At 43.3% G+C, this 21,795-nt stretch overlaps 1 long non-coding RNA gene across 1 annotated transcript in view; it reads right to left on the bottom strand.

The window, feature by feature from the left end:
• Window positions 1-21,795, bottom strand: part of LOC124554912 — a 63,327-nt gene that overhangs the window by 9,702 nt on the left and 31,830 nt on the right. Inside the window, exon 2 of the long non-coding RNA XR_006968490.1 lies at window positions 5,427-5,599. This is a non-coding gene — a long non-coding RNA (uncharacterized LOC124554912). The remainder of the gene's footprint in view (window positions 1-5,426; window positions 5,600-21,795) is intronic.

Below are 21,795 nucleotides of genomic sequence, written 5' to 3'. Positions count from 1 at the left end.
ATGCATGTTGGTTATGACATACTAAATTTTGGCTGTATAACTGTAATTTGCATTTTGTGAACATCAAAAATTCACCCAGGTAAAATGTGATAAGTCATCACTGCCATGCACGAAGTGCCACCTGGTGGTCTGTTTTGCTCGTATCGCAGTTTCATAAGGTTACTCTTACAATAAGTTGACAACATACTGTGCCTATATTGGATGGATTCATTCTGCTTTTTGTTATTCATAACATTGTTATGTTTTAGGTGATTGTTAAATTTTATGCATTTTTCTTGGTCTACATATTATTTTGGTTGTTATCAAGTGTCTGTCATTGATATCAATTTTTTGTAGAACCTTTGAAAATGGTGTAATGCCAAAATGCATAAGGGATAGTAAAGTGAATTAATACAATGGTCAAGAACCACAGAATTATCAAAGTGCAGCTAGATGAGCGTGATATCTCAAAGAGATATAGATATAGATAAGGTAAATGTAAGTGGTTATAAGCTCTCTGCACATGTAATGAGAGAAAATATGGAGAAAGGAGGAGTTGCCATATATGTCAAAAGTTATCATTGTGCAAAAAGTATAGAAACAAAAAAGTTTTGTGTAGAGAAACATATAGAAGCATGTGCCTGTGAGCTTAAATTAAATAAAGGCACATTTATAATTGTAACTGTATATAGGTCCCCATCAGGAAATTTTCATCTATTTCTGAAAAATTTGGACTCCTTGTTGTGCTATCTGTCAGACAGGGAGAAGCAAATTATTATTTGTGGGGACTTCAATGTAGATTCTCTGAAAGAGGGTAATAGGAAAAATGACCTTGAAGTATTACTCGGTTCTTTCAATTTGACACCCGTTATTGATTTTCCTACTCGGGTGGTAAAGGATAGCAGCTCACTGATAGATAACTTCTTTATAGACCAAGATAAGTTTAACCAGATAAATGCTCAGCCTGTTGAGAATGGTCTTTCTGATCATGGTGCACAGCTAGTTACAATATATGACATAGCTCCATTCACCAATACTAAACAGTCCTCCAAAGTAGTACATTCAGTCAACGATTTAACAATTGCAAATTTCAGGGAAAGCCTACAGCAGTTAGACTGGGATGAGGTGTACCGTGAACCTGATGCCAATTTAAAATATAATTTATTTCATGACATTTTTGTAAATGCATTTGAAAACTGCTTCCCCAAGAAAATAGTTAAATATACTCGTAAGAAACCTTGTAACAAACCATGGCTTACTAAGGGTATAAAAATATCTTGGAACCGGAAAAGGGAAATGTATCTGACAGCAAGAAAGAGTAGTGACCCAGAAACTATCAAAAATTATAAAAACTACTGTGTTATATTAAGAAAAGTTATTAAAAAATCCAGGAGTATGTGTATCATGTCTGAAATCAGAAACTCTGATAATAAAATTAAAACAATTTGGAATATTATTAAAAGAGAAACAGGTCAACCAAGAGCAGAGGAAGACAGTATTACCATCAAATTGAATGAAAACTTTACGAACAAAAAGTCAGAAGTTGAAAATATTTTTAATAATCATTTTCTAAATGTTGTGGATATAGTAGGATCCAGGTGTTCATTAGAAGATGCTAGGCTGTTAATGGAAGAGGCCATACCTATGCAATTTGATACAATTGAAATCTTACCCACTTCTCCCTCTGAAATTAGGAAAATAATAAACTTGCTTAAAAGCAAAAACTCACATGGAATTGATGGCATTTCCAGCAAAATACTAAAAGCTTGTTCTCAACAGATAAGTAAGATTCTCAGACACCTGTGTAATAGCTCTCTGGAACAGGGCATTTTCCCTGATACACTGAAATATGCTATTGTTATACCTTTGCATAAAAAGGGGGATAGATCTGACGTCAACAATTACCATCCAATCTCCCTTCTAACAGCTTTATCCAAAATTTTTGAGAAAGTAATGTATTCAAGAGTAGCTTCACATATCTGTAAAAATGAAGTACTAACAAAATGTCAGTTTGGTTTCCAGAAAGGTTTTTCAACAGAAAATGCCATATATGCTTTCACCAGTCAAATTTTGAATGATCTGAATAACCGAACACCACCCATTGGGATTTTTTGTGATCTCTCAAAGGCTTTTGATTGTGTAAATCATGAAATTCTGCTAGACAAGCTCAAGTATTGTGGCATGAGTGGGACAGTGCACAAATGGTTTAATTCGTACCTAACTGGAAGAGTGCAGAAAGTTGAAATAAGTAGTTCTCGTAACATGCAAAGATCAGCACATTCCTCAAACTGGGGAACTATCAAGAATGGGGTTCCACAAGGGTCAGTCTTGGGTCCTTTGTTGTTCTTATTATATATTAATGACTTGCCATTCTATATTCATGAAGAGGCAAAGTTAGTTCTCTTCGCTGATGATACAAGTATAGTAATCACACCTGAGAAACAAGAATTAACTGATGAAATTGTCAATACTGTCTTTCAGAAAATTACTAAGTGGTTCCTTGTAAACGGACTCTCACTGAATTTTGATAAGACACAGTACATACAGTTCCGTACAGTGAATGGTATGACACCATTAATAAATATAGACCTTAATCAGAAGCATATAGCTAAGGTAGAATATTCCAAATTTTTAGGTATGTCCATTGATGAGAGATTAAATTGGAAGAAACACATTGATGATCTGCTGAAACGTTTGAGTTCAGCTACTTATGCAATAAGGGTCATTGCAAATTTTGGTGATAAACATCTTAGTAAATTAGCTTACTACGCCTATTTTCACTCATTGCTTTCATATGGCATCATATTTTGGGGTAATTCATCACTGAGGAATAAAGTATTTATTGCACAAAAGCGTGTAATCAGAATAATAGCTGGAGTCCACCCAAGATCATCCTGCAGACATTTATTTAAGGATCTGGGGATATTCACAGTAGCTTCTCAGTATATATACTCTCTTATGAAATTTGTTATTAACAACCAAACCCAATTCAAAAGTAATAGCAGTGTGCATAACTACAATACTAGGAGAAAGGACGATCCTCACTATTCAAGATTAAATCTAACTTTGGCACAGAAAGGGGTGAATTATACTGGCACTAAAGTCTTTGGTCACTTACCAAATAGTATCAAAAGTCTGACAGATAACCAACAAGTATTTAAGAAGAAATTAAAAGAATTTCTGAATGACAACTCCTTCTAGTCCATAGAGGAATTTTTAGATATAAATTAAGAAAAAAAAACAAAAATATTAAAAAAAACACAAAAAAATAATGTTGTTATATTAACTTAAGTATGTTGTTAAATTAACCTAATTATGTCATGTATTGGAAAATTCGACTCGTTCCACATCATTACGAAATATCGTATTCATGATCCATGGAACTAGTATTAATCTAATCTAATCTAATCTAATCTAATCTAGAGCATTTATGCAATGTATAGCAAACTTCTAAACACTAATTTATCCAAGCAACAAAGTCACAATAAATTTTGTTTCATAAAAAGCTTGTTGTTTGCAGCTTACTGAGAGAAGCACTGACAACTATAGCGCTAGCAATAATAATAATTCCCACTATTCACAATTTAAATACTTAACTGTTTCATCAGTGAATAAAAGTTGCTGATAGACAACAGAAACTATTTTTTAAAAAAGGTGTCTTTTTTGTTTTGTAGACCTGTACAGATATGTATATATGTGTCAACTGCAGTTAATAATTCAAATCCAAGGTTACTTAATATAATTAGGGCAGACTGGAGCATGGATGTCACATTTTATGTTTTAGAATATTCTGTGGTAAAATTAGATAATACTTATGGATTATTTCATGTAATGTAGGAAGCCTATGCCATCTAGTTTCTATCTCATGCTATATGTTTGTTCTAATAAAAATTTTAGATACAGCAAAATGATGTGTAATTCCCTACTTTAGCCCTATCATGGTGCTCAGTGACCACAGGCATGGGGCACAGTGAGTTAAAAAACAACACAGAAGACAGACTGTACACATTCATTTTCCTTAGTAAACATTGTGTAATATGTTGAACTGCTAAATAATAAAATCATTAAATATTGTAAAGTATCCGTGTCAATGAGAAGAGACATTGCTACAGCTTGTTTTGTGCAGTCGACTGTGGAAATCTTTGGTAGTCTACAAATGACATGTGTGAAGCTAATTTTATGTGCTTCTGCATCTGCAGCAAGCAAAACATGTCAGTCAAATTTACACAACTTCTGGAGATTAGTCACAGTTGAAGTCCTTTAATTTTTATTAACTGAATTGACATGTGCTATGAAATGGCGAAATGGAATTTCTTTTCTTTTTGTTGACACTTTCTCAATAACACAGTCATTCTCTTTGAGCTCAACATCTATGCTAAATTCTTCCATGTCATGAAGACTCGAATTATCATGACTGTCACTCACCTGAAGATTAGCAGAGCTGCATTAGCTGCTCTCTGGCTGAAGTTGCCTTCTGACATTTTTACAAATGGAGTTATTGGTTGTTTGAATTTTGATAGTTTGGCCAATTTTTCTTCTTCCGATTTCCACATTCTAGAAGCTGCTGCTTTTCCAGGATGTCAGTAAGAATTCTTGTCCTTTCTCTTTTTCTTCCATGCTAAGCTGTTGTCTTACAAGTGGATGCTTTTCAAAAAGGTCGAGTTTCCTTTGGTGATACCAAGTGTCTTGAACTGTTTAAAAAGGTACTAGTCACAGGGAGGCTTACAGCTGGATAGTGCTTATGGTGTTGTTGTCTGTTATATCTGCCCTATTTGTATCATTATCAGTATTTTCTGGTACACTTCCAACTACTGCACCTTTTTTACCAGCATATTACCAAGATAACTAACCTTTTTAGAGTCTGTCTAGGGATGTTATGTCATTTTACAGCTGCCAGAACTTTCACACCATCTTGAATTACACTGTTCACAGTTTTCTTCATTTCTTCAGCAGGTGTTAGACCAAGAGTAGTTTTAATTTCTCTATAGCAAACCATCTTTCGTTTTCTGCATGTATGCTGACTCTGTCCAGAAAACATTTTACACTCTGCCCCATACCGCATCAATACAATTAAATATATTTATTCAGTTATACACAGATGTTATAATTCTGTACTTTATATTGTATGAAGAGACAATACCTATGATAAGTACTTACATTCTCGATATTTGGTTTCTACAAAATGGAGAAGAGATGGCAAAATTTACAGAGGAGCATGGTAAAACATACAAGTCACAATTCATCTAGTTTTCTCAGGCCTCTAAATGATGAGAGAGTATAGGATAAATTTGCAAAACTATGATGACATCCTATCAGTCCTATATTTTATATTAACAATTTCTCACTATGCTCCATGACCCACTGTGTTCCAGTCTCCCTTACAACCAAAGTCACTGATATAAGTGGTCAGTATGTGCAGTGTTCTATGAAATATGCAAATAACTTACCCTGGAGTGTTATAAAACTTGCAAGATTCAGAAGTCAACTCTTAAATGTTTTTCGTTACTATCCATTACATTTGCATATCACTTGTTATGGTCAGTTCACGAATTTCTAGTGCACATCGCCAACCCATAAAAAAATATGATGAAAAACAAATAGCAGTCCAATTTTTTTGTATCTGAAAAACAGAATGCATTTTTGTTATTATGAAAATGAGACAGCACAGATTTTTTTTTTATTCCAAAATTAGAAAACATATATGAAATTACTCCCTCAATTATCACTTTAATGGATAGTTCAAAATTTTTAAGACTTACTAATTATATAAACATGCTAAGCAAAGTCTAAGTCACAACTACATCAGCAACAACTCAGATACCTCCAGCAAGTTCACAGCAAGCCACTAAATTACTAATCTCACAATGATGCTGTGCAGTATCAATTACAAATGACCTGATGATACCAAAATATACACCATTGTTCATGTGGTTTACAGTTGCTTGATAGAGTCACCCCATAGGCAGAATTCAAGAAGTTCGACTTAGCATAATGTGCACTTAGAATTAGCTCCTATTGGACTGACTTGAACACTAGTGTCATTTTGTTTATGCTTGTTACCTCATGGATTGATCTCATGTGGCAATGTAGTAACTTAAAAGAGATATTCATAAAAAATGAGCGAAATGAAGAATGGACAGTCATCAGCAACCTCAAATAATATCCTGACCTAATCATCCTTCCTGCAGACACCACTGTCATGAGTCACAGTGACTACTGACAGAAGGATTCTGCCAACTCTCTGACTTCTCCACCTACATATCTGTCATAGTGATCCTATCCCAGAAGTACAATATAGTGTCCAATCCCTACTGAAATCCTTACACCCATCTCAGAACCTCTCCTGTGATACCATTTCCGTCCTCACTCCAATGATACCCTGCACCTCTGCTTTCTACGTGCTACACAAAACCCACAGCTCTGGATGCTGCATTGTAGGTGGTTATTGTGCTCCTACAAATAGAATTTCTACTCTGGTTGACCAATATCTCCAACCAGTTATCTGGAACCCAGCATCTCACATCAAAGTTACTAACCACTTCCTTCATAGACTCTCCATCATGCCCACCACTTTACCTCCTGGATTCCTACTCATCACTGTTGATGCCATCTCCCCATACATGAACATCCCTCATACGCATGGCCTAGCTGCTATTGAACACTACCTCCTTCAACATCCTTCAGATTCCTGCGGCACAGTCATGAACAGCATCTTCCCATGCCAACCATTTAATGGGCCTTCTAGAGGAAACCTTCCTAACTTCCAAAAACCCTAAACCCCTTGTCTGTTTCAGGTTCACTGATGACATCTTCATCATCCGAACTTGGGGCCAAGACACCATATCCTCATTCCTCCAAAACCTCAACATCTTCTCTCCCATCTTGTCTCTAACCTAGTCCTACTGTGGCATCACCTCTCTGATGACTCCATCCGTATCTCTGTCCACATTAAACCCAATAACTGCCAACAGTACGTACATTTCAACAGCTGTCACCTGTTGCACACCAAAAAATCACTCCCATACAACCGAGCCACCAGTGGATGGTTTACCTGCAGACTCCATTGCCCTGTAAGCTGAAGGTCTCACAAGGGCCTTCAGAGACAGGTACTACTCCAAACCTAGTCCAGAAGCAGATTTCCCTTGCCATATCCTCACACACCTCTAATCCTCTCACTACACTCATGAACCAGCTACACAGGAGCACCTTCGGTATCTCATTACCCAGTACCAACAAGGACTGGAACAGTTGAACCATATCCTTCATTAGGGCTTTGATAATCCATCATCATGGCTGGAAATCGGGGATGTCCTACCGAAGTTCCTTCCCACCCTTCCTAAAGTGCTATTCTGTCACCCATACAACCTGCCTGGAAATGAGGCACAGTATACTGGACCTAACCGTTTTCCCTTCCTCTTTCCTGTCATCCCCTCCCAAACCACATCTCTGCATCAGCTTCACTGTTCATCCTGAATGACACTCTGACCAGCTCTGGTCCCTGTGTATCACATACCTGGCCAAAGTTCCTTCCCATCCCTCCTATAGTGACCGAGTGATATGGCGCAGTAGTTGGCACACTGGACTCGTATTCGAGAGGACAACGGTTCAATCCCGCGTCCAGCCATCCTGATTTAGGTTTTCTGTGATTTCCCTAAATCGCTCCAGGCAAATGCTGGGATGGTTCCTTTGAAAGGGCACGACCAATTTTCTTCCCCGTCCTTCCCTAATCTGATGAGACCGATGACCTCGCAGTTTGGTCTCTTCCCCCAAACAACCCAACCCCTCCTATAGTGGTATTCTCTCATCAATGCAACCTACACTACATCCTCATCCATTCCTATGCCACTCCTACTCCCTCCCCTTGCCACAGGGATCACATCCCTGTGGAAGACCTGTCTAATCCAACCACCCAGTACTTCCTAATCCAGTCCATGAAACTGTGGCCAGGAAGAAAATTGTCCATCCAGTTGCACAACATGCAGCTGAGCACAACATACTTGAGTTCAATGGCTGTCTCACAACTCGGACCATTTGGATACTTCCCTCTGCCACTATCTTTTCTGAAGTATGCAGATGGGAGGTATCCTTGCAACATATCTGGCACTCCTGAAACCTCCTGGCCTCAAAGTTCACTAACCTACATCCTCTACCCAACCGTTTCCCCTTCCTCTTTCCTGTCATACCCTCCCAATCCACGACTCTGCACCAGCTTCACTGTTCATCCTGAATGACACTCTGATCGGCTCTAGTCCCTGTGTATCACTTAGCTGGCCCATGCACTTGCCACAGCAAACTCCCACATTCCTAACCTGCAAACCTACTACCACCTTCCAAGCTGCCAGCTACTCATCCTGAACCTCTCATCCTGCCTCCCATATTTCTCTCCCCTGCCCACCACATCAAACACAACCCACACTCCACCCTAGTCCACCTACCGCAATGCAATCCCAGACGTGTGTTCAGCCAGTACAACATAGCAGAGCATTTGTGAGTTGTGTGGAATGTGTGTACCTGCACGCTCGTGTATGTGTGCAAAAATGCACATGCGTGCGCGGATGTGTGCGTGTATGCATGCATGTGTGTGTGCACGCGTGCGCGCATGTGTGTGTGTGTGTGTGTGTGTGTGTGTGTGTGTGTGTGTGTAGTCTAGCTTGATAACTAGCAAATTTTCTTTGTCTTTTGTGTGTACTGGTTGACAACTCAGTGCTTCAGCTATTCTGTGGATGGTCTCACTCCTAAAATATTTTCAAAAATAATATTAATTTAGCCTTTCTTTTCCACCACTTAGCTGCAAAACTTTTATATGATTACTAGTTACTGGCAAGACCAGCTCCATATATAAAATAAAGTAAAACTAAATCAAAATCTATGTATGAGAGGCTTTCAATAAGTGACACAGCGCTTTTTTTCTGACAGCAGGTTGTTTTTTCCAGGATTCCAGTACATCATATTATTCCCCAGTCTTTTAGCTAAATATCCCTATTTTTCAGTGTAATCTCCGTTCAATGCGACGGACTTCTAACAATCTGTCGAATCCATGCCATGTCAAGTTGTTGCACCAAGCCGGGCAAAAGGAAGTCCGACACGATATTAGAAGATATCCCATGACATTTGTCACCTCAGTGTGTACTGCAGCGGCGATTTGGTGCTACAAAAGAACAGAATGTTGCTGATGGCTTTAACACATTTTGGATTTGTCACGCAAAATTTAGAATCCATCCTGTAATGCATATTATTTTACAGTAAGAGCTGTACTTCACGAAATCAGAGAACCTTGCCAGGTTTCCGTGATCATAATCGTTTGACGGGAGGTGGCACATCTGTTTGATGACATGTATTATTTTTCAAGGGTTTATATGACAGATGCGCATGTAAAATTTTCAGGGTTGTTTGACAAATATGCACGATCCTAATTTTATCTCAGATCGGACATTACAATGCGAGAATGTAGCACATCGATTCCGCCGATTACAAGGCAATTCAGAGGCATGTGGACGTTTATTTCGCGGAACATTTATGCTAAATTTTACAGAATCCACAGTTGAGACAGGTAGGAGAATGATACAGATTTCATGTAAGGACGCCCCTGAAGTACCGTTACTACATGGACTGATGTGTTTTATGCGATGTATAATGAATGACATCAGATTTTTTCTCTGGATTTCTTAGTCAGACGTCGAAATACCGCGAGCAAAGCGGTATCGAGCTGTTGAATAGCACATCGGTATATATTACAGCGTCGATTCTGTGTTACACAAGAAGAGAAAGCCGCCTTCCAGATGTAGTCTTGTGCTTTACAACAAAGAGATGGTCTCTCCCCCTTCTATTTAACGTGGCCCAGGTAAAAATTGTGAGGACATGGGAAAAGGAAATAAAGGGAATTCAACTCAGGTTTAAAGAATAGCAGAGAATCAATGTGAAGTATCTGGCTTTCGCGGACGATCTTGCCATTCTGACCAACAGTAGAGAAGAAGCCAAACCTGCAAGGAGAATCTTCACGAAATCTCATAGAATACTGGCCTACAAATCTCCTACAAGATTCAATACATCGAAAGCAAGCATGCATATAATCTCCCCATTATAAATCAGAACAGGAAAGTGGCATGAGACGTGCACTTCAGATATCTAGGAGAGCTAATCCAACCATCAGGACTGAACTACACAGCCAATCAAGAAAGAATTTCCGACTTACAGAAAGCATATAAGCTCACTTGGAATCACTACAATAAAACATATATTTCTGTCAATGCAAAACTGAAGCATTACAACACAATGTACCAGAGGCACTCTACGCTGCAGAAACTACAGTGATTCTTGGTCATACCAAAATTAGACAGATTGAAAAGCAAGAAGGAAAAATTCCGAGAAAAATATATGGGCCAGTGTTTCGTGAAGGAAATAGGATAAAGAGGCTAACAAGAGAGATCTACGTAGAGATAGAAATAATAATGGGCACCTTTACAACGAGAAGTATGAAATTTTATGGACACATCAGCTGGATGAAAAAGAACAGCATCACAAGGCGAATCCTTAACATAGTAAACACTAGCAAGAACAGGACAAAGCCAGACGTGTACACACTTCAACTCTGTCCTCCCTGTCAGCTCCCCCAAGTACTGGTCTCCCATCCTGCATTACCCTCCTCTCCACGACAACTGCCTCTTCCCTGACAACCTCAGTAAAGCTAACCATTTGATTCCCACCTCTTCAAGGTCTTCTACATTCCTGAGGATACTCATTTTGATTACTATCTCTTCCCCACTGTAACTGAACAAAATGGCTCTGAGCACTATGCGACTTAACTTCTGAGGTCATCAGTCGTCTAGAACTTAGAACTAATTAAACCTAACTAACCTAAGGACATCGCACACATCCATGCCCGAGGCAGGATTCGAACCTGCGACCATAGCGGTCGCTCAGTTCCAGACTGTAGTGCCTAGAACTGCACGGCCACTCCGGCTGGCGTCACTGAACACACTAATACCTCTGTCACGCCAGTCTCTCCTAGTTTCCCATACTTAGATCAGTTACCCCCCTCAGACATAAACACTCTCATCACCGTGCATGACATCAAACTCGTCCTCCGATCCAGTCGTAACAGCACCCATAGTCATGACGGTGTCACCTACCGCCCCCTCAAGGAATCCACCCCACCCTCCTTCCTGGGTGCCCTTGGTACCCTGTACAACATCCTTCTCTCCACCAGCTTTTACCGTGACCTGATGAAGATTTCCCATGCCCTGCTGTTCCCTAAACCCAACAATCCCCCTCTGACACCTCTCCCTATCATCCCATCTGCCTCATCTCCGTGTTTAGTAAGGTCTTCGAGTCCATCCTCTCCCGCCATATTCATCATCACATTAACCAGCACCATCTCCTTCCCCTTACCCTGTGTGGCTTCTGACCCTCCTTCTGAACTGACGATCAGCTCCTCAACCTTGCCAATTTCCTTTCTCTCCAACTTAACTTATGTTGCTCTGCTATCTTTGTTTCTCTCTAGACCTCCAGAATGCGTACGACTGTGTCTGGCATCGTGGGATCCTCTTTAAAATCCAGACCTAGACTCTCCCCTTCAATTTCGTCCATCTCGTTGCTGCCTTCCTCTCCCATCATACCTCCTATATCATTATACACAATACCAGCTCCTGTACTTTCTATCCCAATGCCGGCATGCCCAAAGGCTCTGTCTTTCCCCTCACCTCTATCTCCTGTATACAGCCAATATGCCCAAACCTCCCCTGCCTGTTCACCTCCTCCAATTTTCTGATGACACCGTCTTCCCAGCCCTTTATCCTACCCTTTAACATTCCCAATGTACCCTTCAAACCCACCTCGACCAGTCCACCGCCTGGTGCAACCAGTGGCTCCGTCGCATCAACCCTTCCAAAGCCCAGGCAATCTTCATAGGTCATACCCCCTTCTCCTCCTGGCTCCACGGTATTACCTCACCATTTATGGTCATCCTATCCACCTCACTCCTACCTTTAAATACCTGGGCCTCACCTCCGACCATCACCTCACCTGGACTCCATCCTCCTTGGATGCCTCATTGCAGATATCCTCGATCCAATTAGAAGCAAGTACCCACCTGTTCTCCTCACCATCTCCTACACACTACCTCATCCTCATGTACCCCATCCCAGCCTCCTCCAAATGCTGTCCATGATTAGTTCCATGTCAACTGGAATGCCTACTGGGAATCCATTAGGTACCCACACTGAAAGCCACACCATCACCTTCCAGAAATCTGACGAAGTCCCCTATGCCATTATCTTCCTGCAGCAGATATCAGCAGACATTGTTGGATGCTACAATACCCACACCCCTACCAAGACTTCAACCTACCTAGTATAGACTGGGATGTCTATGGATTCATTACAGGTGGTAAAGACAAGCCGTCGTGTGAGTTACTTTTGAACACATTATCCGAAAACTGTCTTGAGCAGCTAAATCGACAGCCAATGCGTAATGGAAATATTTTAAATATGGTAGCCACGAACAGACCAGACCTCAGCGACGGTGTCAGTGTTGAGTCAGGGATTAGTGATCATAATGTTGTCATTACGACTATGGTTACAAAAGTTCAAAAGTCGGTCAAGAAGGCTAGAAGAGTATTCTTACTAGAAAGAGCATATAAGCAGTTGTTAGCATCCCACTTAGTAAATGAATCGACTTCATTTACTTCCGGTACGACGGACGTGGAAGAATTATGGGCAAATTTTAAACACATTGTAAATCACGCATTGGAGAAGTATGTGCCGAAAAAGTGGGTTACGGACGGAAAAGAATCACCGTGGTTTAACAGCGCAATTCGGAGAATGCTCAGGAAGCAAGTGGCAGTTGCACTCGCGGTACAAGAAAGATCGGGAGAATGAGGACAGGCAAAAGTTAGTAGAGATTCGTGCTGCTGTAAAAAGAGCGATGCGCGAAGCATTCAACCACTACCACCGTCATACCTTAGCAAAAGATCTAGCTGAAAACCCAAGGAAATTCTCGTCTTACGTAAAAGCGTTTCAAAATGGGTCAAATGGCTCTGAGCACTATGGGACTTTACTTCTGAGGTCATCAGTCCCCTAGAACTTAGAACTACTTAAACCTAACTAACCTAAGGACATCACACACATCCATGCCCAAGGCAGGATTCGAACCTGCGACCGTAGCGGTTGCGCGGTTCCAGACTGTAGCGCCTAGAACCGCTCGTAAAATCAGTAAGCGGGTCGAAGGCTTCCATCCAGTCACTCACTGATCAGTCTGGCCTGGCAACGGAAGACAGCAAAACGAAAGCTGAAATTTTAAATTTAGCATTTGAGAAATCTTTCACGCAGGAGGATCGTACAAACATACCGCCGTTTGAGTCTCGTACGGATTCCCATATGGAGGACATAGTGATAGACATCCTTGGGGTTGTGAAGCAGCTGAATGAGTTGAAAATAAATAAATCGCCAGGTCCTGATGGGATTCCAATTCGGTTTTACAGAGAGTACTCTACTGCATTGGCTCCTTACTTAGCTTGCATTTATCGCGAATCTCTTGCCCAACGTAAAGTCCCGAGCGACTGGAAAAAAGCGCAGGTGACGCCTGTATATAAGAAGGGTAGAAGGACGAATCCTCAAAATTACAGACCAATATCCTTAACATCGGTTTGTTGCAGGATTCTCGAACATATTCTCAGTTAGAATATAATGAATTTCCTTGAGACAGAGAAGCTGCTGTCCACGCATCAGCATGGCTTTAGAAAGCATCGCTCCTGCGAAACGCAACTCGCCCTTTTTTCACATGATATCTTGCGAACCATTGATGAAGGGTATCAGACGGATGCCATATTCCTTGACTTCCGGAAAGTGTTTGACTCGGTGCCCCACTGCAGACTCCTAACTAAGGTACGAGCATATGGGATTGGTTCCCAAGTATGTGAGTGGCTCGAAGACTTCTTAAGTAATAGAACCCAGTACGTTGTCCTCGATGGTGAGTGTTCATCGGAGGTGAGGGTATCATCTGGAGTGGCCCTGGGAAGTGTGGTAGGTCCGCTGTTGTTTTCTATCTACATAAATGATCTTTTGGATAGGATGGATAGCAATGTGCGGCTGTTTGCTGATGATGCCGTGGCGTACGGGAAGGTGTCGTCGTTGAGCGACTGTAGGAGGATACAAGATGACTTGGACAGGATTTATGATCGACGTATAGAATGGCAGCTAACTCTAAATATAGATAAATGTAAATTAATGCAGATGAATAGGAAAAAGAATCCTGTAATGTTTGAATACTCCATTAGTAGTGTAGCGCTTGATACAGTCATGTCGATTAAATATTTGGGCGTTGCAGAGCGATATGAAGTGGGACAAACACGTAATGGAAGTTGTGGGGAAGGTGGATAGTCGTCTTCGGTTCATTGGTAGAATTTTGGGAAGATGTGGTTCATCTGCAAAGGAGACCGCTTATAAAACACTAATATGACCTATTCTTGAGTACTGCTCGAGCGTTTGGGATCCCTATCAGGTCGGATTGAGGGAGGACATACACTCCTGGGAATGGAAAAAAGAACACATTGACACCGGTGTGTCAGACCCACCATACTTGCTCCGGACACTGCGAGAGGGCTGTACAAGCAATGATCACATGCACGGCACAGCGGACACACCAGGAACCGCGGTGTTGGCCGTCGAATGGCGCTAGCTGCGCAGCATTTGTGCACCGCCGCCGTCAGTGTCAGCCAGTTTGCCGTGGCATACGGAGCTCCATCGCAGTCTTTAACACTGGTAGCATGCCGCGACAGCGTGGACGTGAACCGTATGTGCAGTTGACGGACTTTGAGCGAGGGCGTATTGTGGGCATGCGGGAGGCCGGGTGGACGTACCGCCGAATTGCTCAACACGTGGGGCGTGAGGTCTCCACAGTACATCGATGTTGTCGCCAGTGGTCGGCGGAAGGTGCACGTGCCTGGGACCGGACCGCAGCGACGCACGGATGCACGCCAAGACCGTAGGATCCTACGCAGTGCCGTAGGGGACCGCACCGCCACTTCCCAGCAAATTAGGGACACTGTTGCTCCTGGGGTATCGGCGAGGACCATTCGCAACCGTCTCCATGAAGCTGGGCTACGGTCCCGCACACCGTTAGGCCGTCTTCCGCTCACGCCCCAACATCGTGCAGCCCGCCTCCAGTGGTGTCGCGACAGGCGTGAATGGAGGGACGAATGGAGACGTGTCGTCTTCAGCGATGAGAGTCGCTTTTGCCTTGGTGCCAATGATGGTCGTATGCGTGTTTGGCGCCGTGCAGGTGAGCGTCACAATCAGGACTGCATACGACCGAGGCACACAGGGCCAACACCCGACATCATGGTGTGGGGAGCGATCTCCTACACTGGCCGTACACCACTGGTGATCGTCGAGGGGACACTGAATAGTGCACGGTACATCCAAACCGTCATCGAACCCATCGTTCTACCATTCCTAGACCGGCAAGGGAACTTGCTGTTCCAACAGGACACTGCACGTCCGCATGTATCCCGTGCCACCCAACGTGCTCTAGAAGGTGTAACTCAACTACCCTGGCCAGCAAGATCTCCGGATCTGTCCCCCATTGAGCATGTTTGGGACTGGATGAAGCGTCGTCTCACGCGGTCTGCACGTCCAGCACGAACGCTGGTCCAACTGAGGCGCCAGGTGGAAATGGCATGGCAAGCCGTTCCACAGGACTACATCCAGCATCTCTACGATCGTCTCCATGGGAGAATAGCAGCCTGCATTGCTGCGAAAGGTGGATATACACTGTACTAGTGCCGACATTGTGCATGCTCTGTTGCCTGTGTCTATGTGCCTGTGGTTCCGTCAGTGTGATCATGTGATGTATCTGACCCCAGGAATGTGTCAATAAAGTTTCCCCTTCCTGGGACAATGAATTCACGGTGTTCTTATTTCAATTTCCAGGAGTGTAGAAGCAATTCAGAGGCGGGCTGCTAGATTTGTTACTGGTAGGTTTGATCATCACGCGAGTGTTACGGAAATGGTTCAGGAACTCGGGTGGGAGTCTCTAGAGGAAAGGAGGCGTTCTTTTGGTGAATCGCTACTGAGGAAATTTAGAGAACCAGCATTTCAGGCTGACTGCAGTACAATTTTACTGCCGCCAACTTACATTTCGCAGAAAGACCACAAAGATAAGATAAGAGAGATTAGGGCTCGTACAGAGGCATATAGGCAGTCATTTTTCCCTCGTTTTGTATGGGAGCGGAACAGGGAGAGAAGATGCTAGTTGTGGTACGAGGTACTTTCCACCACACACCGTATGTTGGATTGCGGAGTATGTATGTAGATGTAGATATCCACATAATCCTACTCTCCTCCCACAAGCCCCACTCCTTCTCTGAGTGTCTTGTCGTTTATATCAGGCTTCCTAAGGACTGCAGTCCAGGATACACATACATGCCACTGGCAAATACAGAGACACATCAGAAATTTACTCAACGCTAAAAAACTCTGAGACTGGCGTCAGACATGCACCAGACTCAACACTACAATCACCATTAATTCTTCCAAGTACTGGAGAGCATTCCACTGACTCACTGCAACCATTCCATCCCTCATTACCTGCTCCTTCACTACAACCATCCATTCCCTGACAACCAGGGCAAAACTGGCCGCTTTACATCCTATCTCTCTGAAATCTTCTCAATCTCGGAGGACCCTCATTTTGATTACTCACTCTTCCCTACCATCCATGTATGCACAAATACCACTGTCCCACCCCTAAGTCCCTGCTACCAGTACTTGGACAACATACCTCTAATGGAATTAAACAACCCAATTACAGCATATGACATAAAACAAGTACTTCACAGAAAATGCTACACATCCTCTGGTCATGACCACATAACCTATCGACACCTTAACCCCTCTCTCTTTTTAACCAGCTTCGCAACCCTTTCTTTATACCTCTATCCTCTCCACTATCCTGAACTGTGGAAAACCTCAAAAATCCTACTTTACCTCAAACTGCATAAGCCCCCTACTGATCCCTCCTCCTACCACCCTACCTCCCTCATCTCAGTATTCAGCAAGGTCTTCAAATCTACACTCCTGGAAATTGAAATAAGAACACCGTGAATTCATTGTCCCAGGAAGGGGAAACTTTATTGACACATTCCTGGGGTCAGATACATCACATGATCACACTGACAGAACCACAGGCACATAGACACAGGCAACAGAGCATGCACAATGTCGGCACTAGTACAGTGTATATCCACCTTTCGCAGCAATGCAGGCTGCTATTCTCCCATGGAGACGATCGTAGAGATGCTGGATGTAGTCCTGTGGAACGGCTTGCCATGCCATTTCCACCTGGCGCCTCAGTTGGACCAGTGTTCGTGCTGGACGTGCAGACCGCGTGAGACGACGCTTCATCCAGTCCCAAACATGCTCAATGGGGGACAGATCCGGAGATCTTGCTGGCCAGGGTAGTTGACTTACACCTTCTAGAGCACGTTGGGTGGCACGGGATACATGCGGACGTGCATTGTCCTGTTGGAACAGCAAGTTCCCTTGCCGGTCTAGGAATGGTAGAACGATGGGTTCGATGACGGTTTGGATGTACCGTGCACTATTCAGTGTCCCCTCGACGATCACCAGTGGTGTACGGCCAGTGCAGGAGATCGCTCCCCACACCATGATGCCTGGTGTTGGCCCTGTGTGCCTTGGTTGTATGCAGTCCTGATTGTGGCGCTCACCTGCACGGCGCCAAACACGCATACGACCATCATTGGCACCAAGGCAGAAGCGACTCTCATCGCTGAAGACGACACGTCTCCATTCGTCCCTCCATTCACGCCTGTCGCGACACCACTGGAGGCGGGCTGCACGATGTTGGGGCGTGAGCGGAAGACGGCCTAACGGTGTGCGGGACCGTAGCCCAGCTTCATGGAGACGGTTGCGAATGGTCCTCGCCGATACCCCAGGAGCAACAGTGTCCCTAATTTGCTGGGAAGTGGCGGTGCGGTCCCCTACGGCACTGCGTAGGATCCTACGGTCTTGGCGTGCATCCGTGCGTCGCTGCGGTCCGGTCCCAGGTCGACGGGCACGTGCACCTTCCGCCGACCACTGGCGACAACATCGATGTACTGTGGAGACCTTACGCCCCACGTGTTGAGCAATTCGGCGGTACGTCCACCCGGCCTCCCGCATGCCCACTATACGCCCTCGCTCAAAGTCCGTCAACTGCACATACGGTTCACATCCATGCTGTCGCGGCATGCTACCAGTGTTAAAGACTGCGGTGGAGCTCCGTATGCCACGGCAAACTGGCTGACACTGACGGCGGCGGTGCACAAATGCTGCGCAGCTAGCGCCATTCGACGGCCAACACCGCGGTTCCTGGTGTGTCCGCTGTGCCGTGCGTGTGATCATTGCTTGTACAGCCCTCTCGAAGTGTCCCGAGTAAGTATGGTGGGTCTGACACACCAGTGTCAATGTGTTCTTTTTTCCATTTCCAGGAGTGTATTCTCTCCCAAGATATCCATCGACCCCTGAACCAACACTGCCTCCTTCGCTTTAACCAGTGTGGCTTCTGCACCAACTTCTCCTCTAATGACCAGCTCCTGCACCGTATCCATCTCTTCTACTATCATCTCAACACCTGTCTTCCTCATCTTCCTCGACCTGGAAACAGCCTATAACTGTGTACGGCATTGTGGTCTTCTCTTCAAATTGGAGACCTACGCATTTTCAATTAATTATGTCCCCTTACTGCATCTTTCCTCTCTAATCACTCATTCTTTGCCACAATTAACAAAGCCAGTTCCCATATGTTCCAGTCCACTGCAGGTGTGCCTCAATGAGCTGTCCTCTCTCCCCTCCTTTACACTGTTGATATGCTCAAACCACCTCCACCAGTCCTTCAGTATGCTGATGATTCTGCTTTCCTCGCCCTTTATTCTACACTCCAGAAACCTCAATGAACCCTCCGAACCTACCTCAATCAGTTTACCTCCTGGTGTAACCCCAATGGCTCTTGAAGACCAACCCTTCCAAAACTCAGGTAATAATTTTAGGACACCCCACCCACACCTTACATCTCCATGACTTCTACCTCACCATTTACAACTGTCATATGCAGTTAATTAACACACTAAAATCTTGGACTAAACAATGACTGGCAGCTAATGTGTAACCCTCATCTATTAACCATCCAACAAAAGGTCCACAATAGACTCAAACTACTAACTGGCCGAACTTGGGTATTGCATACCTCCACTATCTTCCACATTTACAAAACCTTGATCCAACCCATCCCTTACTTAGCAAATGCGTAAGTTCTATAAGTCCACCCAAATCCTTGAATGCATGCAGTCCACTTTGCCTTCTGCATTTGACAACCTTCCACCACGTGGATCCTTTACCAACTCATCACTTTACCACCTCTTCTCCCTCACACTGAACACCTCTGAACAACCTACATCATCGAAAAACTCGACTCCAATAATTCTGTAGCTTCCCCTCTACTTTCCGACCCCTGTGAGTTGCTGTGCCTCTACCAACACATCCCACTAGACCTACACCTATGCACCCTCCACACACTCTTCCAAAGGAACTTCAACCTTCTCCCCTCCCAGACCATGAACTGCATCCTGATATTCACCCCTCCTATCAACTTAACACCCTCTTCACCTATTCCATCTCATCAAGGCTCCTTATCCCTCCCCTCTCCATATTTTCTTCACCCCCTTTTCCCCTTGCACGCTTCTATCCCTAACTGCTTTTCCTCTTCAAATTTTAGCCTCACCCTCCGCCACACACCGTCAGGTGGCTTGCGGAGTATGGATGTAGATGTAGATGTAGATGTAGAACCCCTCTTGCATCCCAAAAGCCACTCCTACCCGACTTATACATGCACACAAGTCCTACATCCATACAACATTTACCTTCTACCCTCCTCAGCGATCAACCTACCCCCTTCAACAGCCTTAGTTTCAGCAAAATGCTTCTTTTTAACATCAGTGTTCTGCATAAAGATTTTTTTAAATGTCCTTTTTTTACCTTTTATTACAACTTTTTTTAACTAAAAATGAAAGAAGTCGCATCCCATATATAAAAACTTCTGTTTTATTTCCACCTTTAAAAAGTTTTAAATTCATTGTTAATATCTCTCCTTTCTGTTTATTATTATTTCATCTGATTTAAATTTTCTTGTCAGTTGGCTGAAGAACAGGTTGACTGAACCGATGACATCCTCCCCCCACCTCCCTCATCCATTCATATGGGGTGAGGGGGTATGAAATATCAGTAATGAAGAAAAAGAATGGCTCTATCATGTTGAGTATGTTACTGATGGTAAATAGCCACCATCCATTCAACACACAAATTCTTTTTTTGGCAAATTTTACAAGCTCAGCTTCTTAGAATCCATCTTTTTGGCTTCAGAGCCACCACACAAATGTCTAATCATAGCGTTTGAAATCGGACTTTCTATATTCCATTTGCCGTTAGGTTATCGAATTGGTAGTATGTGTAAGGTGTACCTTTCTGAGTGGAGCTGTCACTGACAGACGGTGTGCTAACTGTCAGCAGCCAGACTCTTATGTCTTAGTGAGCCCAGTGGTTGACAGTTCTGCCTACCTTCTGGGAGTGTTAGGGCTGCGGAGTGGAGGACTTCTTGACTGTGGAAAGGGAGCTCCCCCTATAAAGGCATTTGTTTAAATAAAGATGAAAGTGCTTCCTCTGTATGGTGTACAGTTTGAACTTTAACTTAGGGGAATAAGTCAAGAGGTGGTGTGCCCAGAAGGTCTGTCGCTCCTGGTGTTCGTTTAAATAAAGGCACTTGTAGAGAGACTCAAACTTAGAGTTATGAGAAGCAGTGACGATACACCTCTGTGTGAACAGTTGGCAAGGAAACAGACGTCGTAGTGCCAGTATTCTGGAACTTGGATTGTGACATCATAGAACCCATTCTAGTATCTCAAGTCTGGGCCAATAGGTCAGAATACCACAGTGCTAAAAATAGCCCAACAGGTGAGAGCAGGACTGTGATGTCACAGAGCCAGTGTCAGTACTCCAGTTGTGGGTCAGTATACCAGAATTCTACACTGCTGCAAATAGCCCAACAGGTCTCAACTGGATTGTGATGTTGCAAAGCCTATTTCACTAATCCAAGTCACCCAACATGATGATGCATAATTCTGAATTTACCAGCATTACATTCTTAGGACCACAACCTTACTTCCATAGGAAACACACTAACGCAATTGGGGTATTTTTTAATTTCACACCAAAATTAGAATTCCCCGCCGTTTTACCGTTTTATACATAGGGCGATAGGCCTTTGTCAGACTGGGGAGGGAAGGGGGGGCAGTGGGTGAATCCCACGACTCATCGATTACATTATCCGTGACGTCATCAGTGTCTCTGTCCATGAACTGGCCCAGCTATGCTACTCCCTGATACTACATCAATCCGTTGTGACCTCTTAGTTCTAATCATTACATGCTATTGGTGGGATGTAAGGTATTAGAGGAAACATTGTACATCACTTGAAGACAAATTTTGACTCATGAGTTTAGCAAGTAGAATATAATGTCAAAAGCGCCAAAAGCTTTGCCGAAATCCAAAAAGCACATAATAGTCACATGTTATTTGTCCACAGCTTGTTTCAGTTCGTCAGTCACTTTTATAAGAGCTGTCGTCGTTCTGCGATATTGCCGGGAACCCGACTTACATGCATGTAAAAGATTATCTGATGTTAAATAATTGGTAAGACGTTTGTAGACTATGTATTCAAAAGCCAAGGATAATGCTGGTAGAATGAAAACGAGCCTGTAGTCGGAAGGTC

This window comes from Schistocerca americana, chromosome X (assembly GCF_021461395.2).
Source record: "Schistocerca americana isolate TAMUIC-IGC-003095 chromosome X, iqSchAmer2.1, whole genome shotgun sequence".
NCBI classification, from domain to species: domain Eukaryota; kingdom Metazoa; phylum Arthropoda; class Insecta; order Orthoptera; family Acrididae; genus Schistocerca; species Schistocerca americana.
This window is presented reverse-complemented; position numbering and strand designations above follow the sequence as displayed.